The sequence below is a fragment of the Bombus huntii genome, chromosome 6 (assembly GCF_024542735.1).
Source record: "Bombus huntii isolate Logan2020A chromosome 6, iyBomHunt1.1, whole genome shotgun sequence".
Lineage (NCBI taxonomy): Eukaryota > Metazoa > Arthropoda > Insecta > Hymenoptera > Apidae > Bombus > Bombus huntii.
The window spans coordinates 11,992,205-12,016,580 of NC_066243.1; the positions used below are offsets into that span (position 1 = coordinate 11,992,205).

Below are 24,376 nucleotides of genomic sequence, written 5' to 3' on the forward strand. Positions count from 1 at the left end.
TTCTCGACGGACTTCCTTCGCTTTTGAAGTCGCGTTTCATTCGAACGAGCATGCCTGTCGAGGGGTGAAGGTACAAGCGAGCAACAATAGAATAGACGGAATAGTTTGCATGATTTACTAGCATTTTCACGAAATTATCGATGCATTATTAACCGCGTACCGATTTTCTTAGCTAATGTTAATTATAGAAAGGCGTATCGTAAATTATGATAGCACTTGATGTAACCGTCGTAATTACAAATCAAAGTATAAAACATACATTGGACGTTTATTTCGCCGCTGATCAGACTTGGCAAACCTTCGACGTTTACGACTTTTGATTTAGTTGACGAATTCCTTTTCGTACAAGATCAGATGGCACTGTAAAAGCGAGTTTAAAAGCAATTCAACGATACGGGAAACCTTTGAAATTCCAAATGTTGTTCGTTCTCTTTTTTTAGAGCGTGGCCAGCAGAAAAAATAGACGTGTCACTTTTCAAGCTTGCGTCATTGTCGGCAGCTCACTTGCAGGGCCGTTATCGTTACTGACCGTTTGTTTCTTTCGCATATTTTTGACGTCAATACTTGTCTTATAATCTACTTATCTCGTCATTCAGATAATTTATTGAAGTGTTTCATTATAAACATCAAGATACGATCATAGTTTGCATAATTTTGAAGATAAGTTCCGCTCCAATAAGTTAACTAGACACGCTCGGAGCATCCTGCCGCAAACTTGGCTTCGAGATGCGACCAATGATCGAATCTTTCCACTCTCGGCAACCTTGGCTAGTTTTATCCTTGAGAATGTAACCTCGTAGGACATATGTAGCTACCTTTTCTTTTTTTTTCCTTTTCTTCTCTTTATTTCGCTTAGCGAAAAAGCGTCCCCCTCCACCTCCTTTCGTATTGGAACTTGGTATGACCTGACAGCTTAAGAGACACGTAGAAGGGGAATGGAGAACGATCTCGTCCTCCGGCAGGGACAAATGTATAAATCACAGAGTGACAAGTTCTCGACATCTACTTCGAATCCTATTCAGAAAATAGAGCAGACGTTATATAGCCATCCTAGCACATATTCATGTTTATGCACGTTACACTGCATGTCCGAACGTTATATCGGCGAATGCATCAAAATGCCTTTCGTTATGAAACCTTCTTCATACTTCGACCGTCATCCAGCAATTTCGTGTTACGTGGCTGCCAGTGCTTTTCATCTTTATTGCAACTTTGCGCTCGATATCGAGGCGATTATAACACGCTACGTTATTACCTATAAATATACGTATGTACATATCCGACAGAGTATCCTTTATCCTTGTCCAGAGTATCCTATCTGGTCAATTGTAATCTCGGCAATGTAATTGGAGATGTGTAACATTTAATTTAGTCCGTGGACGCGATCATCGAAGTCGAGATCGATTCGAAGGTGGCTGATTCGAAATTAGATCGGGGGACCGGAACTTGAGGACATCGATGTGTATTCCGTTCTCGTCGACGTCTCGTTTCAAGTATGAATCTACGTAGCCTGGTCTATGTTCCATATTCTTATGTGTTTACAGCGAACCGTTCTTCCTATCCTAGAGCGTAGTAGCTAGTCCGGTCGCGGTATATTCCCGCTCTTCTTTCGAACAGGACTACGCTAAGCTGAAAGCTTTGACGGCGTGCTCGATTAAAACGTGAAACGTCGCTTTTAAAGATAGAATTTTTGTAAGAAAATCAATAATTCCATGTCGTGGACGTGTGACGGATAGCAAGTTTCTCTTTGTACGAAATGCCCGCGGTTCCTCTGAGCGTACAGACGCAGAGAAGCGTTGCCATTCGAAAGCGTATGCGTTTCAATAAGAAATTTGGATTAACGAATTACTCGGAAATTTTTTGTGCGATTCACACCAGTGTCTGTGTGACAAGACAAATAAGAATATATGCGGCGTATCGCATAGCTAGACACGTGAATATACAATTCTGCTTGGAAAAGAGGAAATCACAAATGAAAGGGGAGAAAATGCGGTGTACAAGACCTCGGGTCGTCCAACTCGTTTTCCACCCCCCTCATATCCCCATCTCTCTTTCTCTCTTGATATGTCTCTCCGTGCGTGGCGTGCGCGCGAGCTCGCGTCCCCTCCCCTCTCCTACGGGAAATAGTACCCATCGTAGGCAGCATTGTTCCCAGGGTAGGGGCCATAGCGCTGTATTTTCCACGTGACGAACGAAGCGCGTATGCACAGGTGCAGCTTGACTGCCATGGCTCCTGTAATCTCTTTCTTCCTTGCACGTTCGTTCTACCTTTTCGTTTCCGCATGCCTCGATGAAAACGCGAAATGTCGCACAAAGCGTGCATCGAGCGCGGTATACGCGGTCGCCGAGGAGGAGAGAAAAAAATTGCAAACTCGCGACGCGACTTGTGTTTCGCCAACGAATTCGTTATAATTTTTTTCTTTCCTTCTTTTGCCCTCCCCCGCCCTTCCTCTTCCCCTTTCCATTTTCCCTTCCGCAATTAGTGCCGCATTATACGTCAAACCGGATTCCGTCAGTGGTTGTCGTATTAATTAACACGCTGCGCACCGTTCGTCTGGCGTGCGGTGGTTGCGTTTCAGCGATTTCCATCGGACGTCGCGAGTTCAGATACACGTGCCACCCACCCCCCAATGACACCCTCTTACCGAATATTCGGCGACACGGTCGCTGTCCCGCCACTTCACCGTTATTTTTCCGTTTTTGTCCCTTTCTTCGTCGCGTCTCGCGAATATTTCCACCACGTTGTAGCCTATGGTCTTTCACGACGTAACACACATAAAAATAGAACGCTCGTGCAGCTCGTGAGCGTATTACGCCAGCGTTTATGCACGCGTGCTTGCCTTCGGAGCACGAGAAAGCGTGTGCGATGGTACGAGAGAAGTGCGTGCACGCATGAGACACGGCTGCCCTCTGATCGCGTTATTACGCGAAGGCTCGTGCTCGTCAGTGCATGAAGCGATTCCCAGACCTCGTCTCCTTTCTCCCCTTCTCTCTGCAGTTTGCTTCCCTTACCTCTCGCTCTCTGTTTCTCCATTCTGCACGTTCTTCGCTTCTTCCTTTTCTTGTACCCGACCACTCCACGGCATTCTCGTTTTTCCCTCTTCAACTTGTTCAGAGGCACCCCCTCCCCTTCTCGCTCTCCTAGATTCGCTGGCATTTTCTCCTCTCTTTCCTTCGTTTTAGCTCATCTTTGGCTATACATACAGTGCTCTTCTTGTGATCACGCGAAAAGCAGGAAGAGGAGCACGAGAATGGAGAGAGGGCAGGGGGGGGGATGAGAGCGGGAGAAACCCTTTAAAGGTGTGTACACACATATATACACGCAAGCACGTAGACAGGCATCGGGTTGTTGACTCGGTGCCCATTCAGCATAAAGTGCAATGACTTCCTCCGATGAAAATCTGTATCATCGCCCGAAGGCTACACTCTTCGGGGGTAAGCACGACGTTCCTCGCCGTCGTTGCAGTTCCGGTCAGAAATCCCAAGCCACTGTCCTATTCCCAGTGGCCTTCTTTGTTGTGGAATATCGAGTTCCGCGGCAGCTCCGTTTTCCAACTTTTCAGCTAGCCAACGTTTCCGTTTTAAACGCTTTACAGTTCCTTTGACGAACTGACAAATATGCACGCGAGAGCTACCCTATCCACGACCGGCTATTGTTGCTCCCGAGCTATAGCTCTCTCCGCTGTGGCTGCTGCTGTTGCTGGTGCTGAAGAAGTCGATACGATTGTTTGGAGCCCGAAATTCTTCGCGAGCAGAACGGGTTTCTTCTCTCTTTCTTTCTCTTTCTGCCTGCTTCCATCAAACGTTCGAATTTTATGCGTAGCTACGGCCAAACGATGCACGTTGCTTGTACTCAGTTAGGTTTTAAATGTCAGGTCGTTTCGATTTTGCTCGGAGCTCGTATAGCTCGTTTAGATGCGTTTTTAGCCAACGAATTGACTTTGTTGTTTCACCATTGCGTTGCTACAGTTTTGCAAATAATTGCTAGCGCGCCTCGAACTGCCTGACGATCGGCGAACAAGCCAAGTGCTTGTCACTCATTCGACGATATTTTTGGTGGACTTACATAATCGGCCATACTTACGTAGCAAACCTTCCTCCTTTTCCCTTCCTTCATCCGCGTGCGCGTGCTCCTCAATTTTTCACGCTGGCTGACTCACTTTGGCATAGCCAGCCACGGAAGCCGCGCGAATATCACCGTGTCCTTCACATACGTGTTTCGCTCTACAAAGGGATTTGTCCAGCTTATTACATTAAATTTTCTGTACTTCAACTTCATCGCTCCTATCTCATTATTCCGCACTGCAGGTTTTTTTCAGCCAGACCGGCAATTTTTACCAGAATTTTTTTAATGGACCGTATAACTATTTTTTTCTCCTTCCTTTTTTCTATCTTTCGTTTAGTCGTTTTTTAGTCGCGCGCGATTCGACTTTCGGATAATGCAACGCGTTTCCACATTCTTTCTAATTATCGATCGTACGAGCCCTCTAACTATTCTGGCATGCGGTTAGTTGACTACGAAGTTCGCAGGTGGCAGGCAACGCCAGTCCTGCCAGTGAATGCTACGTGTTGGCTAATCGAAAACAACAAGGATTAGCAAATCCATGACGAAGTAGCGTGATAGAGGCTGAAGCAATTAAGGACGGCAAGAATGTGCGCACCATTTCCTTACCTCGACCAATTACACCGTGCTTTCATCGGAAGGCTACACTCTAATTAGATAGCATAATCTACTTCGTTCGCTCTATACTCCTCTCTGCAAACCCGCTCGCTCGACAGATTTATTAAACAACGATTCATTTGTCGGGCTTGTATTCTACCCGTTTCACGGCGCGTTTCTCGTGGCTAATCGAAAACTGATTTATCGCGTTCCGGATAATTAGGAAGCCACGCGCGGTCTCGGTGCCTCCCGTTTTTCTTCGATTCTCTCGTCTTTGATCGTCGTAGACGAAGATGGACGCGCACTCCACGTGTCGCGATATTTAAAGATGAACGTTTCCTCCTATTTTTCCAACACCCGTGCGTAGGCATCGCCGTTCTGCAAGTTTATGTAAGTGTCTCGCACGTTGTGTTCACTGTCGCGGAAACCGAGTGAGCAGGTCAAAGGACCTTTCCACCTCGGGGACTAGTCTCCTGGAAGACTACCGCCTCAGCAATTAAGTGGAAAGATCCGATCTTTCCAGACGCGCTACACTCTCGTAAATTTTCCTCGCTCCCGACTAACTCGTAGATCGAATTTTGGAGACAAGAGAGCTCATTTGTATTCTCGTCTTTGCTTCAATACAGATTTATTAATTACTTCTATTTTTCTTTCGTAATTGATGCAATCGATTCTACGACGTTACAACCACTGACGTAGTTTCGCGCGAACATTCTTCAATATTCGATGTCCAAATGCCATTGCCTTTAAATATGGAAATTATGAGTTTTCAACGATGCGAAAAGTTTCTTGGTTTTCTTTCAACAGCTATTAAACCCGTGTTTTTTAGCTGTCATAATATTCACGACCCTTCGTGTTCACAGTATATCCCGGTGTCAAGCTGATTATTTCCCCGGAGGCCGAAATTACCACGTAATTCCTTCTCTCTCTCTCTCTCTCTCTCTCTTTTTCTCTTTCTCTCTCTTCTAAGCCCGTTAATAGGTCATAGAGAAAGGTCAGGGTTGATGTTCGTTGAAATTTGTCGAAGTATCGTGCGATTTCCCTCCTTCTCCTTCTCTCTTTCACGGAGAAAGCTCTTTCGTTGATGACTCATCCGGATATCCACGGAATGTTTGCTCGAAACGTCGATTGCAAAAATGCCGGGCGTCGGCGCTTTTCGAGCTATTTCGTGCTCCACGCGTACGCATAACCAGCAACACCGATAACATTTTCAATTAAGAGACCTCCGCTGTTCGGCGGATAGGTGGAGAGAAGTTAATTAACCGACGACGAACCGCGTCTTGAGAGGCGTAATATCAACGAATGCTAAGAATACTAGTTTTAATATTGCTTTGTCATGCAACGCGGCCTCAAGACGAAAATGACACTTGGTCTGGAGGTTATTAATGAAACGAGAGAGATCATTAGTCTTAGAAGAACAGCGTCGTGCCTCGTGGTGGATCCTAATTAAAACCACGGATCACCCGCGGAGTCGAATCTAGGCTAGAAACCAACTTGAAGTAGCCTCTCCACCTTCACCTCCAGCCCTGTTTCAACGTGTAGCCACCGCATCTTTCGTCCCCTTTTTTTTTGCAACATCTACCTACCATCTCGAGCATGGAAACACAAAGCAAACGCCCTGAAATCGTGACCAAGTGCAAACTCTAGAACCGGCGGTGCTCAAAATACTTATTCCTCTCTCTCTCTCTCTCTCCCTTCCTCTCTCTCTCTGTCTGTCTGTCCTCTTTGTGTTGGTTAATCATCGAGAAATGAACGAAAAAGAAAAACAACGATCAATGAGTTACATAACCAAAGCACAGGAACGAGGAGAAGGATCGAACAATCTAAACAGAGACACTTTAAAACGTTCTACCTGGAACACGGTTATTTTTTCAATATGTAATCGGAGAGGAAAGAGAAACTCGGGCTCGTAAACGGTCAAGGATTCCTTCGTCGATGGTGGTAATTTCAATATTTACGTTTTCGTCGAGTTTGCTTTATCGATTACTCGTTAAAGAATTTCAGTCGTGGTTACACCACCGCGTTTAAAAGAGAGGGAAAGAGAGAGAGAGAGAGAGACAAAGGGTGGAAATTTCCAAGTGTCGCTTGATCGGTGTTTATCACCTTTTTCCTCAGAACGAAGGCTCTTTAAAAACCACTTCCTACGGTGGAAACGCGTTTGTTGCACCGTCGTCACGGGTGCATGTGCACACAGGTAGCCGAGCGAGCGACTCCAAGTGTGGGCAATTGCTAGCTATATTTTTATACGTATGCCGCGTTCAGCTGGAAATTTTTTCTTATAATAAAAGATCCTAGGGTGCGGGCAGCGTTGCCGTGTTTCACAAGGGTTGGTAGGGGTCGATGAGAGAGAAAGACATCGTGCGGAGAAACGGCGAAGACGAGGAGAGAGCCTCGCGGCACCTAACACGCGAACTCGCGTGCTCGCCCATCCCTTTGAATCTAGAGGTTCTCAACTTGCCTCAGTCGGCCAATCGAATTCGTATAGGCCGATTGATACGTTCGCGATATCCCTCCGGGGGGTCAAAGACATCGATTCGATTCAGTCGTGGAACGAAACACCCGAGAAAATACCGGATATCTCCTAGACGAGCGCTTTGGGAACGTACCGCCGTTTCTTCTTACCTCCAAGGTAAGTAGGGGAAGAAAGACACGAGAAAAGGCCCAATTTCCTTCGACCGCATAACAGAAAAAAAATAGCAATATCGCGCTTTCACTGACCCCTTTTCTTATCGCATAAGATCACGCTCCATTTTTAACGTGTATTAATTAATCGCGTGGTGTATTAGTTTGAAACGCGGGGATGGAGCGTGCACTCCGTCGCGTTCGTTTTTTTTTTTCGATCGAAGCCACGAATTTGTCGAAGGCTCGAAAAGGTGGAAGAGAAGAGGAAGAGACGAGTCGAGTACGAGAAAGCCTTTTGGCTCGACGACGCTTTCAACGTTCTATCGCTCCGTGTGCCATTGATTTTACGCAAATACGCGATACCACGGATATATCAGGAGACGTGTCGCGTTGCATAGTCCAGTGGCCGCAAGGTGAATTACCGTTGAGATTTTAATTCGTTGGCGACGACTACGCAAAGGGACGACTCATTGACCATAGCTGCTGCCGCTCCCTTCGATATGCAGCTCGAGCGTTTTTTTGCTGCGGAGCTGGAACGCGCGAGCCTCTTTTCAGAAATCAGGCTAGTTTAACGGATAGTACCATCCTGACGGTTACCATTCGTTCGTACAATGCCGCTTCTGGTGTGTGTTCACATTTGTACTTTGCTCGCCCCCTCCCCTTCCACGGGCAGCTATATTCTCATGGGCAACCGTATTTGCGCATTTATGTACATGGAAGCACGAAGTTGCTGATATGTAAATAATAGCTGCTGCAAGGTACGGTTGGATAGGGGGTATGAATAGTCCTCTCCCCTTTTTGATTGCCTCTCCTCCTTTTCTTCGTCGATACATCGAGTCCTCTCCTCGTTCCACTCGCTACATTCTCTTTTCCCCTATAATTACTTCTTTTTATTTTTTTCCTATAACTATCCATCGGTTTTCTCGCCCAGTTTCCGTTTCTCCCACTCATCTTCGATCTACTACTCCACTACTACTATACTGTCGGTTTCATCCTCTCTTTCTTGCTCCCTGCTTCTTGCCCCTTTTCCATATTCCTTTTCTTCCTCTCTCTTCTTTTTTTTTTTTTTTTTTTTTTTTTTTTAACTATTACCCACTGTCTTCTTTCTCTCCGTCTCCGAGCTTTTCTCTCGCTCGCACTCTCCTTTTCTCTCCGCTGCTCTGCTTCTCCGTCATGTTGTGTATTTTCCTCCTTTTTTCTTTTATAACACGCCCCTTCCCTCCCCGGTGGCCGCTTCTGTGTCGGTGGTTCCCATCTCTCTCTTTGTCACTCCCCGCACAGCTCCACTCTGTGTGTCGCCGTATCGTTCTATATGTATATATGTGTGGCCGCAAAAGGAAAAGGGGGAGAGCTCCCTGTAGACAATAGGCTGTTGGCTACGGGCGACGACAATGTGCCGGCTGCGCAAGAAAGAGGGCTGCCTTCACCCGTCTGCTTTCCTCTCCTTCGACGCTCTCGTTTCTTCTCCTCCGCGCTCTCCTTCCTCTCTTCCGCTCCCTTTCGACTCTTCACCGGCCCTGAGAACCCTCGAGGTGGTACAGCGTACATCAAAATTAAGGCACGGCCAATTAAAGTCGCGCGAAACACGCCTCTCTCTCTCTCTCTCTCTCTCTCTCTCTCTCTCTCTCTTTTTCCATGACGCGTTTCTCGGCTGAACAAGGAAATTTCACGGGCGAGACGCGAAAAGTTGGCGGGATTTTTAGCCGGCGTTCAAACGATATTTCGGGATCGACGATATTTTCGACGCCGCGGTAATATACGCAGGGGAGAGAAAAAAAGAGTTGCCGGTGCGTCGTAATAATAACGCTCAGCCGCAAAAGCAGTCTGCAGCTTTTCTAAACTTGTCAGGTCGACGTAAAAATCGATACACGCACACGAAGTGGGAAGAGATGAGAAAGTGCGACCTGTTTTGCGTTCGTATTAGTTTGTAGTCGATTATTGGCATTTAGAAGACATATATGTATATATATATATAGTGCTGCGTTTTGAATCTAACCCAGTGTTAACCCTTGCCCGTGTGCCGGTTCGATCGAAGGAGAAACAATGCCAGGAGTATTGTAGGCCAATTGATTTTATTTTTTCCTCCCTCTTTCAAAGGATCACGCTCGGTATACATCGAGTATACACGGTTACTCTTTTATTCTGTCCTCTGTTATCCGGCATACGATATCATCTCGGGATACCCTTCAGCTTCATTCGGAGACTTGATTCATCATACCGTCAGTGTATCCGTGTCACGAGTACGGCTTTCCCCGGGGGATGAAATTTTCGATCTTCGATTTGTTTCCTTCTTTCCCACTTTCTTTTTTCTTCGGCTGTACGTTCTACGCGTAGTCTCGAAGTCGATTGCAATGAGAGATCGAAACTCGAATCGTATCCCGATTTCTTGCACCTTTATTCCTCTTATTTCTGCCCTCGTCGACGTTATCGTCGCCGTTGTCGCCGCCGTGCTAATACTTCTAGTTACTTTTTCACCTGCGAGCAAGTTTCTGATCTTCGTGCAAACCTCTCGGCTAGCAAGGCGACACCGGGGGCAGGCAGGAAGAACAGGCAGGGCCGTACTTTGGGGCGAGCCAGTTCCCTCTTGGCTCCGCTCTGTATGCCAAGGCACGAAGGGGGTAGTCGTCATCTTCTTTTGAATCTCATGAAACTCGCGCGCGCGCCTGCCTTTGTCTCACCCTCGTCCAAGTGCAGGTGGTTGGGGCGGCAGGGCCGTACGCTCAAAAGCACTTGGACGGGAAGAGAGAGAAGGGAAACAGAGAAGGAAGGAGCCGAGAGGATAGAGAGGAGGGTGCCTCGGGGACAGGGTCTCAGGAACGTCTGTCAATATTGGAAATTACATGCAAAGTCTCGTGCTACTTTCACTGGGCAACTGAATTATTCAGAATAATCATAGTCGCGCCTGTACGCGCGCCGGACACCGCAAGAAATCGAGGGGTTGCACGGCACGTCGCGCAGGATCTCACCCCCGTACGTGTGTATCGGCTTCCAAGGAAAATTTCATTTGCCGGAAGTCAACGGCATTGCGATGCTCACCCGTACTCGACTCGTTTTCAGCAAACGACGCTTAACATTCCACTGGCGGCGCTTTTTATTGCTTGGTCGTTTTAGGAGCGACGGTGACCTCTCAAAGTTTCATTCTCGTCGCTCAGGCAGTGTATCAAAAAAAAAAAAAAAAAGAGGGGACCGTCTCGCGGTTATTTCTCTCTATCAAAATATTTATTCGTTCTTCAACGAGGATGATGATGACAGAGATCGTCTCGCAAGGTCTTGTCATAAAAAAGAGCGATGAGTTAAACCAGGCAAGCATTCCGCGTATCTTAACGTACGAACGTTGATTCACCTGTTTCGTTTGAATCGCTATGAGCGCAATTAAAAGCCGAAATTTAATCACACGCCGTGAACACGCATGTTCGCTGTACAACCAGACTCTCGAGTACATCAACGCTCTTGAATGGGATCAATGAAATCTCTGCACGTCGGTGTACGACCGTCGAATGTTAGAGGAGAAATGGTTGGATTCGCTAGGTTCGGCGTATCCTCGTCAAAGAAGCGAATGAAAGGGAGGGAATGGAAGGGCCTTGGAAATCGTCGAAGTTGAGTCAGTCGGTGTGCGTTCTCTCTTCGATCGGAAATGGTACGACGAGGAAAGAGAGCTCTCTTGGTTTGCAGTCTGTTTGCCGATCCCGAGAAATGTTCTCCGGCGCAGAGAAAAACGCGGAAATGGTTCGGTAATGGGAAAAATGTGCACGGGCGGTACGAGCGGCCGTGCTTATGCGTACACGAATAGGCGGAACACGGAACACGACGCGTCGCGACGATTAATCGGTCATTAATTCCCGGTCGATCGGCAGTACGGTTGTGCAGGCAGATACGTTTGAAAACCGGCAAGGCGAATCTTCCCGCGAAATCGTGGAAGCTCTCGTGGCTTTGTCGTGTCCTCGGCAAAAGAAGAGCCCACTGGGAGGGAAGGGAGAGGGTGAAGGAGTCTCTGAGGGCGACAGGGCTGTATTCTCGTTGGGTCTTGCCACGAGTAGAACGAACTGTCTGCTCGTTGGCGAGAGAGAGTTCGGAGCAAATCACGGCTAGAGGAAAGGAGAAAGATCGAGGGAATGGAGAAAAAGAGAGAAGGATGAGTGGGAAGGGGAGAGAGCAGGAAGACGGAAAGAATGAAAAAGCGAAAGAAGGAACGAGGAGCGAAAGAGTGGAAACGAGACGGATGCACGACGATGAGAGCGAAAAAGAGGGAGCGATAAAAGGAGAATGAGCACGGAGAGCCAAAAGAGAAGGAGCGAGCTCAGGGTTAGAAGAGGGAAAGAGAAAGGAACGGGGGCTAGGATGGAGAGAAACGGAGAGGCAAATGGAGAGTGGGAAAGGGAGGAAGAGAGAGGGGTGTACGCGTCACACCGGCCGCGTCGCGTCGCGTCACTCAAAGCTCGGGCCATGGGAGCGAGGAGGCTCGAGAGGAGGCAGTCAGTTCTCAACTGCCTTTCTATGCGGCAACCGTTGCGAGCGCGGCTTAAGCCCGGATCACGCTGGACTTAACGGCTCGCTACGGAGAACCGGCCTTCTTTACACCGCGCTTTCGTCGAAGCACGCTGGATACCAACGAAGCTCGAACAGCTTGAACGCATTATCGGGACACAAGGAACCTATTGTCGTGTCGTACGTGTGTGCTCCATCCGCGGTGTCACAAAGAGAAACTATGACTTCTACCTCGAAGGTGTATCATCACCTGATCTTCCGTGTTTAAGTCGCATAATCTTCGTGCCTTCTGCGATTCTTTCTAAAAGAAATCGCCCCCGCGTCGCTTTCCTTTTCGCCTTTGTTATTACGATCAGACGTATATACAAGTGTCTCGTCGAGAGCAATACTATAGTTTTACACAGTGTCCAATATCGGGAGTGTGTGCAACCAAGGAAACACCACGTGGTTCCGCGTAATTCTCGTTTACCTTTTTGACAGTGATCGATCGTTTGTTCGTTCGCGGAAAGCGATGTTCGACCGTCGAATCGTCGCGCGCGACAGATCATTCTGACGGAACAGTGATCGTTGGCGGATCAAAAGGGGGAATGCCAGCATCGGTTTACCGCAAAGTTTCACCGATCTGTCGTTTCCCTCCTAAACTTGGTAACTTTACGAAACATGAAATCCAACTTTAAATTCCATTGAAACGTAACTCGTGAAAAGTGCGAGGAAGTACGATAGAAGGAAAAAGAAAAGAAAAGAGAGAAAAAGATAGAAGAACGGCAAAAAGAAAAGTTCCTTCGATTTCTCCGTGAATTTTTGTGCCCGCGTGTGTACGTGAACGTTGTATAGATTCGAGGCGATTATCGAAGCGGACGCGATAATAAATGCTAGCGTCTCGCGAAGCCCCGTCCGTTGGCTGAGCGGCAGAAGGATTAGGGGGAGAAAAAGAAGAGCGGAGGAGGAAATCTCAGCCCTGGGTCTGAAAATATGGTGGTTCTCGAGCTGGAGACCGTATATGCCCAGGCCGCCCCCCATACGAAATTGCTGAACAAGCGTTTCGTCGGGGCACACCATTGGCTGGGCCCTCTCAAGGAGGCCCTGGTCGCTCGTCTTGCGGCTGACAAGGTACGGACTTAATCCACTGCGCATTTACGCGCCATCTCCCCACGATATACGTATTCCACTCGATAGATCTGTCTCATCGGGGGTTGCCGCGCGATCACCTTGAACGATCATTCTCTCTTCGAACATAACTTGTGCGAGTTTACGATGACTTTTGGATACTCGGTTTCTGAACGTCGCCACGAACGATATTTATAAGCGTGTAGAATTCCTGCACGATGCACTCATCAGCTGGCATTAGACAAAACCGTTCATTGAAGATTTCGTCGGCGGGACTAATCCACGACGAGCCGTGCGAATGTTATTTATAATGCATCGGGACCGCGAAACGATTTCCTAATACTGTTGCACGAGCAAAAATCATCCGGGAGAAAGGTGGATTTTTGCCGGGAATGCGGCTAAATCGTTTTGCGCTCCGTAGATCGAGAACCGTTTTTTCGCAGCGTTAGGGTTCTCTCTCATCGGCGCCGCGCGAGGTATGAAGCAACGCTTCGAGGCAGCCTTATATATCAGCGTTTTAATCAACACCACGATACACGGTTAATCTCGATCGATTTTTTTCCTCTCGCCGCGGGAGCTAATGAAACGAACGAGATCGGTTACGTCCAGTTTCCGAACGGTTTAACCGAACGAGCGGCCAGGCTATTGCTATCCGTTATACACGCTATTCTCGATGGAATATGCGCAATAAAAAAGTTACTCTATTAAATATTTAAAGTTTTGCCGTTAATGAGGCTGCATATGTGTATCAGCGTACGCTAACTGTATTAGGTCAGGAACGTGCATATGCGCATATCGAGCCCTCCTCTCTCCACCGATATATCCGAGCAGATATAATCGAGTAACCTGCTTTAACCTCGAATAACACGCGTCCTGATTTAAGAACTGCATCTCCGATAAACAGAGGGGAATATAATTTGTCCTGCGGTTATCGTTCCGATACAAATTCCTCGAGTTTCGCCGTGCATTGAACATATAATGTAAAAAAGTGTCAGGAAATGGTGATTTCGATTAACGAATTATCGTATTTCTCGCATTTTTTATCGTTTCGCCCGGAAGATAGATAGAAGCAGCGTAACAAAGGAGTATCGAAGTTGTAGACTTCGTCACGAATCAGAACCGATGTGCAGCGACACGTTTTGTAATTCTCGTTGGAAAATACTCTTCACGTTCCGATTACCGGTTACACAGCGCATCCGCGCTATTTTTCTCCCCTTGGGAGGAACTTTTTCCTAGGGAAAATTGGTTCTCGGATGTCGCCACGGTCGCGGTTCTTAATTTACCCTGGTGAAGGAAAGAGGAGAACCGAGTGAAAGAAATGGAGGAGAGGAAAGGAAGAACGGCTCAAAGCGGAAGACCGTGAGACACTCGATAATTAAGAGAGAAAACGAATACAGGAGCTGTGTTTTATCTACGCGGAGTCACGACAAGTTCCAACGGAACTCTGCTCGTGGAAAACGAACGGTTGTTTCGCGTTTACGAGTTGCTTAATCCTCGTTGGCTCTGTACCGACTACAGGCTACGATGTTCGGCGAGTTTAAAAATTTGTTCGTCGATCACAGCGCGACTCGATCCACCTCTGTGGAATACTAATCGCGGATAGATCCGTCGCAAGGACTATGAGCCTCGTACAGAAGCACTTAGCGCACTCTTTTTTTCTTTTCCCTTTTTCTTTTTTTCTTTCCTTTTTTTCTTCGCGTTCCACCACCAGCAAAGACGTCGTTAAAAAGTCTTACGAAGCAGAAATCCGGTTACATATTGTTCGCCTGCGCGAAATTTAAGCGTGCAATTTTTTCGGATCATGTTTGAGCAACCGGCAGTCGGCTAGAGAAGCTCGTTGAGTTCCCGGGGCATTAATTCGATTCACCGGCAAGCCACTATAAACGGTAATTAATAATACAAGCGTTACAAGGTTCTTAGGTTCGTTCGGTAGTTGTCTTAATTAACGACGATTAATTAAGACGAACGTGACTCGATAGCGCCTCGATTCGAAGCATCGTTGTGTAGGTAATCCGATCCGTTGCGTGTGCGATTTTCATTGCAAACTTGCAAATAATTTGATCTACGATGATCCTATTCTCTATAGGCAGCACAATTACGTATATATACGTATAGGATATTACGATGCGATTAATTTAACTTTCGAAATCCAATATGTAATAGTAAAGCCAATGTTTGTAATCGGAAAACATTGTGCAGCTATAATCGATTTACTCGATGAGCGCTTTATCTTCAGATTGTTTCATTTCTGCGTTGAAGATTAGATTAAGGATGCTCGAAAGTAATGCAACTGGTGATACTTAAGAAGTATATTATTGTCAAGTTTTCTAGGATTTGTACAGTTCACCAAAATTCGTACGATACGAGTCGGACAAAGTGTCGGAATTCTTGTGTTTGAGCAAAATATATTCCTAATAGGATAACTACGTTAGAGGCAATGTCGAATAGCTCGTCGTTTCTGCCAAGGGAATCTTATGAAATGGAAATAGGAGGGAGATCGATAATGTTCGGTGGTTGGTTAGACTCGTCTGGCTGTCGGCTGAATAGTAGCGTGTTTGTAACTCGAGAATTTTCGTATCGTTCTCGGTATATTAAATTTGATTATGCAATTTGCTGGCTAGTGTCGGATGAGCGTCTTCTTATCAGCGGGGGGCTTTTTGATTGGCATTTTGACAAATAGACCTGAACCCTGTTTGCTCTTATGTGCACGTGTCGTGCCGTGGTATAAACCCAAAGTGTCTTTGATAACCTCGGTGAAAGCGCACGCGATATGCTAATGTCTTCGATACTTCCGACATGCGGGCATTCTCGAACGTGGCGCGGCGACGAAATACCACTCGAAACGAGCAGCGACTTCTCTCCTCCTTTGTCGGTACGCTTCGTCCTCAACTGTGACGTCACCTTGCAACCAAAACTGTCCTCGACTCTCTACGGTCACTCGTAACATCGCGTCGAACGTTCAACGAACCTTGAAAACGTCTGTGCGAAGGAACATTTCGTTTAAAATCTCTTTCGATCGTTCTCATTCGGTCTCTCTGTTCTATTATATTTTGCAGTGTTGCGTTTATCGCTGTCACATATAATATTCGGGCAATTTATTATCACGGTATGAGAAGCGTATTTTATTAACGTGTAAATGTTCAAAGCAACCCGAGCTAGCTTCAGCCACGATTTATCGAGATCTCTCGGTGTTCGCGTGCGGCACTGTGATGCTCCGCCATAACCACGTACGTTATACCTCTCCAATATATTTGTCTTATCTGTTAGTTCACGTCTTCCTGGCCGTTTTTCCGCCCCACTTTTGTGCAGCAACTCACGAAACCACGTTCTCCTCATCGACTCTCTCCCAGCGAGTCGCAGAGAGGAAACGGCTATGTTGTAAGGTGTATTGTTCATCGTGTCGTATGTCTCGTCGATAGTATCGCGTAAACGATAACGACGTCAATTAGAATTTTCACGAAACTAGTTCGATAAAAATCGCAGGTTCGCGCGAGATAATTGGAAATTTTTTACGGTATGTCCCCGTGAGCTTGACTTCGGACGTTCGGATATTCTGTTCGAGATAGAAGCAAATCCAGTGGACGCGGCAGAACGTGCGCAGCGTAGCGTGAGTTAATTCACAACGACGAAAGTCACGGGGGGAACATAGTTTACCATAATTCCACCTTTTACCCCCGGGTTCTTCTATCCGCCAACGGTTTTCCTCTCACTCCACCTTTTCATCCGTAGTCTTCGTCTATGGAAATTTAATTATCACGCCGGCTGGCTCTTTCTCTCTACGATGCACACGATAATGATTTTCCTCTATGCTCTCCATAATCATTCCGCTCCCGCCTCCGAAGGAAGGAAGAAAAAAGATCGCCGTTCGACTATCGCCATCATCGGTGAAGAACAGATTTGTACTTATTTTCCTGTATTCCTCCTCTCTCTCTCTCTCTCTCTCTCTCTCTCTCTGTTTTCTCGACAATGAGAGACTGGCGCTGCAACGCGAAGACGAAATACGAAACCTATTTCGTTCTTGGCTTCCTCCGTCCCTGAAAATCTAATTATTACCCCACCTTGAGCGGTGTACTGGCCGTACTCGCCAACACGCAAAGTAGTTCTCGATCCTAATCTGGACAAAAGAACTTCTATATAAGCAATGCCAATTCGTTCCGGCGCGAAGGTTCGCGCGCATTTGACCCGCTTCTCGGCTCGGACACGTCGATCTTTCGTGTTGGAGAATCGAATTTAAAGTTCCACCAGGATATCGAAGTTAGCGTATGCCGACCGGGGTGAAAACAAACGAACCTCGTAAAACGAAGTTAACGCCACGCCTGGTCTCGGTGTACCGCGCGCCACGCTCGATTTACCTTTACCTCCCATTGTGCGGAAAAGTTAAATTCTTCCTAATTGGTCCGCGAGTTGCGCCTACCGCCGCCGAGCCTTTCCGCCTCTTTTCACCTTTCCTCCACGCTGAAAATTTAATTATCGTGCGTCGACCGAGCACGACCCGTTTACGCATAACGTCGCCGTGGCTTGCCGCGAAACGATTCGTTCCACCGGATTTTCCGTTGCTTCTCCTTCTTCTCCCTTTCTCACTAATCTCCGTCCTACGCTGTCCTTTAATAATACGATGTAAATTACGCACCGGTTTCGAGACGTTGAGACGGTAGTTGCGGAAATACGCGACGAACTTGAAAACGTTTCTTTATATACATACATTGTTTGTAGTACGTGACAAAGAAACGCGCGACTCTTGGAATCGCGTGCAAGATTTTCGCGATTATCCGTTTCACGAATGAAGACGTACTGCGGTTCACAAGCTTTGCTGTCAATTTCATCGGCGGTATCTCGCGGATGAACGCGCTAAATCGTTAGATAACGAGATCACGCACTGTCTGGTAGAAACGATCGATAGAAGAACGGCGGTCTCCGCGTTTAATGGCAATTGGATTTCAAGAATCCAGCGAAATCCACGACGCTTAATATCGCGTCAATGGCGCGTGCTGTGTATGCCCAAACGAATGGTTCGACGCTTCTTTCGTCCTCTTTCAAAACCCTTTTCTTCCAATGCTATACCATTTTGCTCGGTGGTTAGTCTAACCGCGAACCACGATGCTCGATGGAATGCTAAGAACACAGTGGAGGGCTTCTCGAGCCCCTTTCCACCTCCTTTCACCCCACCGTCCCTTCGCCTGTCTTCTTTCGATACCGTTGCATCGGCTATTGCATAAACCGCTTGCTTCTTGCCACAGAGACCCGGAACTCGAGTAGTTCTCAAGACGAGCCTTTCAATTCCCAACTATGCCAACAGAAAAAAAAATCCATTTCGATAAACCCCGTTGTAATCGGTCTGGGGTTATTAAACGTCTGGTGATGGAGCAGCCGCGATTTGAGGTAATAAGCCTCTCTCGTTTTCTCCGCTCCTCCCCCTTTTCTTCCTTCTCTTCCTTTTTCTTGAGCGAGGGGATTATTGTTCGTCCTGTTAACAGAATATCACGATGTAATCGTCGTTGTCGATTAAAATATTTTCGCGAGCCATTGGAATTCGACGCGACCCAATTTGCGGTAGCCAGTCGAGCGAAGTAAATTGCGTTTTCGCGTACTTTACCAGTTAAGTCATCGAGCCATCCACCTTTCAAGTCTTATCCATCAGACGTAGCGGTGTATTGTAACTTGTGGTGCAACTCGTGGTGCATTCGGTAACGACCTTTCGTTTGCGAACGAGAGGTCTATTTATACGCCTCGCAGGATTTATGCGGCGACTGCCAATGTCAACATGTTCGATTGTGCGCGGGAAACGAGCCACTTTCAACTCGCGAAAACGTGTATACCGCGTAATTTCATGCAGAGCGCTAAGTTTCCCATTTTAGAGTAGCTTAAGCACGTCGTCGTGATTCTAGAGCATTTATTATCACTCTGTACGATTTTTCAAACGATCACATTCTACGTAACTTTCTCAACTCTCAACTTTTCCAATATAAGAAGGAATATTCATCGAACTTCTCCGACAGGGAATATTAATTCGCGATCCGAGATGGAAAGTACGCTTTCGAAGTTTTGAAAAACAAAACGCGTTCAGCGATTAGATTGATCGTGAATGGCAAGGTGGCGTCTGATACGCGAACCACGTACGCAATTCCGGTGCCCGATAGGAACATCGTTCGATGCATTTCGATGTCATTGTCGCATTTTCCTCTGAAACGGTAGCACTTGTAGATGCATCTGGCGATTTCTATGGAGCATTGTCTGTGGCGCGCTGCATTGACTAGCCAGAAAAGCCACAGCTGTCGAGGTCCGTGAGCTGGTGACTCGGTTATTCGCGCCTTCCTTTTGACACGTTTCGTCCTTATCTACTTCCGCGTCCTTTTCGCCGTGAAAGTGTTTCGAGCGCGATCGATCGCGAGCGCTCGCCTTTCCACGTTTTCCTTTTCCTCGTCTGCCTCCTCCTCTTCCTCTTTTCCCTGGTAACTCGGTCGTCTTCACGATTCACGGTAGAAACATTTTAAACGTTCACAACGTGAACGACGGTTCACAACAGCCGCGCCAGGATTCCAAGTTTTTACGTAACCGATCGATGCATTCCTGTAAAAAGAAAAACGCTTTGAATAAGGATGATACTTGGTCGATAAGCTGAACGGAATCGAAATCGAGCTACGTATATGCTCGGTAATGTTCGCGATACTTCTCCCTGTCCGCGTGGACCGCTACGAGTTCCAGAAAAATATAAAGCGGAGAACGATGCTAGGCGATCGTTCTTTCGTTGAAACGCGCGGCGGGAAAGTGAAATAGCTAAGCAGGGATCGAGAAAGAGGAAGAAAAAAGAAGAGAGGAGAGAGGCAGAGGGAGATTTGCATGGAACGACGCTTTATTATGCATACGACAGATTTGCCGTGAATTCAAGGCTGCACTTTCAGTCGTCCTGCCATATCTCGCTTACGGAGCTATACACGGTATACCGGCACGTATACGACGTTCTCGTATCTACGATTCATCCTGCGGTGAAATCGGCGCGATTCGGTGATCCCTTTTCATAGCGATCTCGCGTTCGAAGTATGGACATATGGAAGAGAACGAGTTCCAGAGGATCCCATAGACTAGGAACGCACGTGAAGCGTCGTGCAAACAGCGTAAGCGCGCACCGAGGGGAAAAAATGGGACTTTTATCCGAGAATTTTAAAGTGAAAACGCGACGATGAACTCCCGCCAAGTACCCGCCCCGCGCTAATTAACATTATTTCCTTTTCGTTGCGGCTTTCGCGGATCGAGGGAGTGCCGTCGTTGTTTTTATTGCGAGAAAAACGGATTAAAATGTGTAACATCTCTTTTGCGGATTGTTAAACTAACTTTTCGAAAAGAGCGAGCCATGTGCAGACCATAGCGATGCCAGTCCTTTTATCCTCTCTCGTGTCTGGCATTCAGAATAAATCTAATCCTTTTCCCTTCTTCCTTCTTCGTTCGCTTCTTTTTTAAATAAATTGGAGGCGCAGAGTCTACGCGCAGATGCCAGGAATATTTCATTTGTGCGTCCCGTGCTCGTCCGAGTTCCGCCGGCTTTTATTCTCTCGGAGAAGCGCTCCGTCTTCGGTGTCGGTCGCGATAACAGCCGCTCGCTGTTCACTCTGGCCTGATTCTGGAATTCCTGTAGGATAGAAAACGGCTGCGATGCGTCTTCCTCATTCGGAGCGAGATATACACGAGTTTCCGTTCGCAGCCTCGGGCTTACGTCGCATTCCTCTCGATGATCGCCCTTCTTACGGTTCGATGCGCACCGATCACATATTTCACTCCGTTTCCGTCCGCGAAATTATAACACTACCATCGATCGTCCTTCGATATTCATCCAATAAACGACGCGCGAATTGTCGTCGACGATCTTACATCGCTACGTATATACATCATTTCAGGTCGCGTGTAAATAAATACCGGTTATCAAATAGATTGATATAAATAACGATTAATTAGACGATAAAGGTGGCAGTTTTCTGGTAGGATGTCGTTTAGGGACGCGATAATTCACGTTCCGGTTGAACCGCGTCACTTCCTCCCATCTCACGGCGAATCTACCTTACGTATATACGTCTCACACGAAGGGAATGTAATAATTACCAGGGCAGGTCTTATTACCACGGAGGTCTCGCGTTACCGCTGAGCAAGCGGCCACGATGAGATAGCGCTCCTCTGCCTTCGTGCTCTCACGTTGGCTGACTTCTTGTTGGTCGAACCAACCAGAGAGATATGTATACCGTGTTACCACGGTGGCTAGTTAGTCACTTAGCGGATAGTTCCCTGTGGGATCAGCCTTGTCCTCGAGATTGTTGTAGCTTTCAACGATATCAACCGTCTTATCATACGTACAGAATATTATTGGATAAATCATGGAGAGGTGTAACCTGGAGATCGGTAGGCTGATCTTTCATGCGGTTTTTCCTTGTCGATCGATTTTTATTGATTTTCGTTCGGATTTTTCACCGGAGTTCATCTCTGCACGCGCGTAAAGATAGAAACGAGAATACGACGTATAGTAGGTTTAGTATCGTCGACGTCGACACCGGCGTCGTGTAATCGAATATCGTAGCTCGGACAATTTTTAGCAAACGACTGCGGTTGAAATTTAATTCGAGATTACGCGGAATCGCGAGTCTCGAAACGTGAACGACGTTCTCGACGCGGGAAACGGATGAAATAATAGGATTCTTGTTGAATCGCATGTCGTTTGACGTAATCAGAGTATCGCGCTTTAAGCTTAATGTCTTTATCGTCCATATAATGGACGAACGTTTCTACTATTATCAGGTTTTTCAAGCGCTGACTATCTCGGGTATTATCTTACTGAATTTTTCTAATTAGTTCAAGCAGTCCGGCAAATGTAACCCGCGTGCGAGCGTGTACGAACCGAGGAACGATCTGCTGGCAAATACGCGAACGTTTGATTAATAACAGCCGCGTTTAGTTTCCTAACGAGCTCCTTCGACCCCGAGGAACGGACTTCAGGCTGATGGTTCGCGGGACTCGATTATTCTTATCGCGACGAATTTCCGCTGCTAGCTTTTTTATTCCGGAAACTGCCACTTCCGCTCCCTCGACTCTGTTTTGCTTTCCCTTCTTTTTCTCTCGCGCGCTACGTTCAGAAGAAAACGATGCATAGACGTGTTGTGGTTAATATGTTTTACGGTGGCACGATTAATAATCGTTGCAGGTCGCGCAAGAGCTGCCGTTCCCCCTCAACGCCTGAATACAAAACGGTGTCTCATCCTCTTTCCTTCTGTTCTATGGCAAAGCATTCGATACAATAATTCTGCGAAGACTGGTGAGAATGACGTTGATCGCGATATAGAAAAGTTATCGATTCGTGCGATTCGTAGGCGTTCAGCAAAGACTATCGTCGAAGGAATCGATGACGTTGGCAATTACCATCAAGGTTCTGCTCGTCCGCACGATGCAGCACGACAGTCGCCAGTGATTTCGATGCGACGCGAATTGCTGGCTGCACGTGAAATTCGATCGTTTTTTCTCCTGATCTGGCAGCGTGACACGACGCCACGCGTTGTTGAGCGAGCTCGTCTCTTCTTCGACGAGTTCACACGATGATAGGTATTACGATGATGCCGATGAAGCCGGTTTCGTTTATTATACCAGGCTCCAACGAGGAATTTATTATTCGCGATTGTACGAGCTCGCGTCCCACCCGCCGTCCTCCTTTCTGTTTCGTTCACGGATCACGTATTTTCACGTGTTTTATTTAGTTCGCCATTGTTGCGGGCACGCGCGCGCGACGTTTTTCACAGTCCATCATCAACCGCCATCACAGTCAGCGGCGACTTCGATCTTTTATTCTGCTTCGTTTTCAAACCACCGCAGATTTCTTTCCTACCGAGCTATTAACGGCCGACAGAAGAATTCCATTTGAAACTTGTTCGATGGAAGTTTAACCGAGGTGTCCGAAAGCAGTAGCGAGGGAAGAAAAGGGAAGAGGAGAAAGCCAATCGGAGAAAGGGAGATAGAGAGACACGGTTTGCCTTGAGAGCGAGGTAATAAGCCGGAAGGTTCTTTCGTAAAAGGAAACAAAATTAAATTCTATCTTGTGGATGGTATATTGACTCGAACACGCTAGGAATATTGATGAGATTTTTAGGAGAACCACCTCGCCTTCAATTACGTAATCTGTCGAGTACCGGATTGGTAAATAAACCGACGAATTGCAGCCTACGTGCTTTCACGAGAGCTACGATCGCCGGTTGGTCGACCGATTAAGTTTCGCCGTTTATTTTTATTTCCACGATCCCCCACCGTTATGAAAATAATTTTCGCGGCTTTGGTCGCGTAGATACGACCAAGACGAGGAGAACAAGATCCGTCGAAGGAGGCGAAAAGAGTCAACTTAACGGTCAAGCAACGTTTACGACCGCGGAAGTACCGTTGTTTCGCAGCGGAGCTATTCGTTGGAACGATATCCCTGCAATTTTCTTGCCGCTTCCTTTGCCCCTTCGTTTCTATTTACACTGATTACAGCCTCTTTTCCACGAACCACGTTATCAGCCCCGATTTTTTATACTTTGTGCCTACCTATACTCGAATTATCAGCGTCTACCTACGACTTTAACGCTACAAGAGCAAAATGAACGAAAAGAACTCGTCGAAAATGTATCACAGAAGTAGATGTGACTCTCTCCTCTTGGTCGGTCTTGTCCTCGAAAACGGTTCGGATACTACGTAGCGACATAGAACACGAAAGAATGGCTTTGACCTCGATGGTGCGCGCGGGGCGTAATGAAATCTAACAGCCTCTCTTCAAGCAAAGTTCGTCACGACTCTCAAAGGAAGTTGCAAACTAGCGGCAATTCCCAGTGAGATGACAGATACGAGCTTCTCTCGCATCGGCGACAGGTCTAAGGCGAACGCGTAAACTCGTCTAAACGTATGTAAACGTCACGTAAAGCCATGTTTCCATCGATCGATGGACCTTTCCTTGTCTGACAACGCGACACACACACGAGTCGCGTCAGCCTTTGGAAATACGTCGGAGGATGGTGTACCGAGCAGTTCGCCTCTTCGATACGGATACCACCAGCCGTTTATCTTTCTTTCTCTCGCAGAATGCGATACTGCCGGGCAAACCTAAGGCACATAGTTGGAAGAGACGTGTATGTTTGAAAAACAATGGTTCGTGTACAGCCAGACGATCCTAAGACACTGTGTTAGGCCCGCTTTCTACATGTACACGCGATGCACATCGCGCTCGCGCTTTCATACCGCTTTGGTATACGTGTACATCTTTGTGTAGGCGCTCGAGTCTGTGTACGCCTCTCTGTATATACGAAGAAGTGCAATCAGGGCTTACAAAGGTTGTAGCATTTCATAAAGGTCACATCTACAACCCCTCTCTCCCTGGGGGGTATTAAAATCAACCCCATGCTTGCAGCATACGCCTCGACGAGGACCCGTTTTTCTTCCTCTATCTTTCTTCCTCTCATCCTCTTGATATTCGCGCCGATATCTTTGCGTATTAACGGTTCTTCC

General features: G+C 47.0%; 1 protein-coding gene and 1 long non-coding RNA gene across 6 annotated transcripts in view; one reads left to right on the top strand and one right to left on the bottom strand.

Annotated features, from left to right (window-relative positions):
* LOC126866517 (pumilio homolog 2-like) overlaps nucleotides 1–24,376 on the top strand; it is a 61,953-nt gene that overhangs the window by 21,438 nt on the left and 16,139 nt on the right. The window lies entirely within an intron of this gene.
* On the bottom strand, nucleotides 15,169–20,004 carry LOC126866538 (uncharacterized). Its single transcript, XR_007689911.1, has 2 exons — nucleotides 18,468–20,004; nucleotides 15,169–18,338 (listed from the first exon to the last, which is right to left on the bottom strand). It is a non-coding gene; the product is annotated as an uncharacterized LOC126866538 (long non-coding RNA).